The sequence below is a fragment of the Dipodomys spectabilis genome, unplaced genomic scaffold, assembly GCF_019054845.1.
Source record: "Dipodomys spectabilis isolate Male_0828 unplaced genomic scaffold, ASM1905484v1 ptg000155l, whole genome shotgun sequence".
Lineage (NCBI taxonomy): Eukaryota > Metazoa > Chordata > Mammalia > Rodentia > Heteromyidae > Dipodomys > Dipodomys spectabilis.
Window position 1 is genome coordinate 1,032,670 of NW_024870832.1, and position 2,562 is coordinate 1,035,231.

The 2,562-nt window shown below is 39.3% G+C and overlaps 1 pseudogene; it reads left to right on the forward strand.

The window, feature by feature from the left end:
* The first annotated feature begins 943 nt into the window (after window positions 1-943).
* Window positions 944-1,043, forward strand: LOC122118577 (annotated as a pseudogene).
* The last annotated feature ends 1,519 nt before the right edge of the window (window positions 1,044-2,562 follow it).

The following is a 2,562-nucleotide window of genomic DNA, read 5'->3' on the forward strand; positions in this document are numbered from 1 at the left end:
TATGGACATATTTGGTGATAGAAAGTCAGTAGTGTAAGTTCCTGCCTGGTTGTATGGTAGACAGGCCAGGATATTAAGTAAACATGCATATAAACAACTTTTTCACCTTTTTGGCTTTAGCTACTTTTGAAATAATAGGTATTATATATATATATCTGTTGTTGTTGTTTTTTGGTCCAGTCGTGGGGTCTGAAATCTGGGCCTGGGCCCTGTCCCTCAGCTCTTCAGCTCAAGGCTAGTGCTCTACCACTTGAGTCACAGCAACACTTCCGGCTTTTTTCTTTTTGCTTATGTGGTGCTGAGGAATCAAACCCAGGGCTTCAGTCATGCAAGGCATGCGCTCTACCACTGAGCCAACGTCCCAGCCCAAACAATTACATTTTGATAAAATACCTTCTATTCTGAACAATTCGGTCTGAAGTGTTCATCTCTCTATGAACCCTTGTAACTAAGATTAGTTTTGTTCCAGTAAGAATCTATGCTGTCTGTGTAAGATATTCTGGTTGGTCTGTTCCTACATGGAAGAAGGGTAAAGGGTCAGGAAGACATTTGTGCCACTGAGACCTCATTTAGGAGATTTTAAGCTGCAGAAGTTTAGAAATAGCTCTTAAGAAAGGCTTACTTTGAATCCATTAGCTCCACAAAGCTAACTCAGTTGATAAATAAGTACTTGAAAAGCCATCACCTTTGGACTTAGCTGTAAAGGTTTCAAAGTATGATCAAATTTAAAATGAAAACGACAAAATAGTTATTGACAAAAAATTGCAAATGTGAACAATCGACCATACAATATAAGTTTTTTCCACTATGCACAAAATTTTAGAGAAATAAGATCAATAGCATTTTTAGGAACAATAAGGTTTCCTTGTTACAAATAGGCAACCATGGATATATGCCTGTATAAATATTGTATCATTACGTACTTAAATTTAGAGGATACTACATGCTTCAGCAGCAGGTCTACCCAAATTACAACAATACAGAGATTAAAATGGTACTTTCACAAGGATGGTATGAAAATTTGTGAAGTATTCCATATTTTTCATTCTTCAAATGCAAGAAATGAAAAACAGTTATTAAAAAGTTGATTACAAAAATACAAGTGTAACAATACACGTAATTCATAGAATTAAAGGTTAGTTTGACATCAGTATATTCAATCTTCAACTTAGAAATGCCCTTACATAGCATAAACTTTATAAAACTTGAAATTAGATAACATTGTCATTTTATCCCAAAGAAATAAAATTTAAACCATGGTCATAGGGGGTTCCCGGAAGATGGTGGAGGAGAAGCTGTAGGCTAAACAAGCTCTCGCATAGAAAGCAGTTTTAGAGTTCCAGTGAACAGTCCTAAGCCAGAGAATCACACCAAGTGTGCCATCACTATACACAGAGTTAGGACAGAGAGGGAAAATCCAGGCAAGGAGACAGATCTGAGCACTTGCCAGCAGCCTCGGTAGCAGCGTTGGCCATAGCCGCCATCCTGTAACACAGAGAATGCAGGACAAAGGAGCCAGACACGATGGACAAGCAGATTCTACTCAACACCAGCAAGAACTGACAAGGAGCAGACATCTTCATCTTGCAGTTCGCAGACCAGAGACCACCCAGGAACCAAGACTCGGCGGGAGTAGAAGCCAAATGTCCTCACTCCTTCTCAGAGAGCAGAGGAGAGAAGGCCACCCCTCCCCCCAAACTACCGGACATCTCCATCTTGGGTACTGACAAAGCTCGGTGGAGCTGCTAGCTCCAACTAAGGCCTTGGAAGAAAACTAGAGTCATTTAGCAGGTCACAAGAACCTAAACTGACCTGCCAGAGAGCTCCACCCAGGGAAAAATCACCCAGCTCAGGTGCAAGCCCCAAGAGTGGCTTTCTTCACTGGGTAATCAGAGCCAGAGTCTGCCCCTCCCTTTAGCAGCCTTGACAATCAATTGAAATTCAGTAAACATAAACCTGGAGAGTGGCTCCAGGCTGGGCTCTCTGAGTTTCTCACAAGCTACCTCCTGGGAAAAGCTACTGTTTGTTGAAAGGCCTCAACTCTACCCAGAACCTAGCCTCATCACAGCATCTCCAAACTTGAGGAAAAAGCCATCTCCCTCTTTTTTGTTAATCAAAGCATATCTCCCTCCCATTGAACTAAACTGAGAGGAGGATCACAAAATCCTGGGTAAAGTAGAGCATTTTTCTGCCTGTTCAAACAAACTGACTTAAGAAACCAACCAAGCCATAGGAAAATAAAACACCACAAGCAGACCAGAGACTCCAACAAGAGGCTGGTTACAGACACAAGGGAGATACAGGATTTTTCCCACCACTCCCAAAAAAATTAAAGAACTATTTTTTTGTACATTTTATTAAAAATTTTTTTTCTAAAATGTTTTTTTTTAATTTTTACCTTTTTTGAAAAAAATTTTCCTAGTAACTATTTTCCCCTCTTATAATTTTTATTTCAGTGGTATATGTGTGTGTGCGTTATTCTTCTTTTTTTCTTAAAATTTTTTTTTGTTTTTTATTTTGCTCTATTGAACTTCTGATCTTTATTCTTTCTTTCTTATTCTA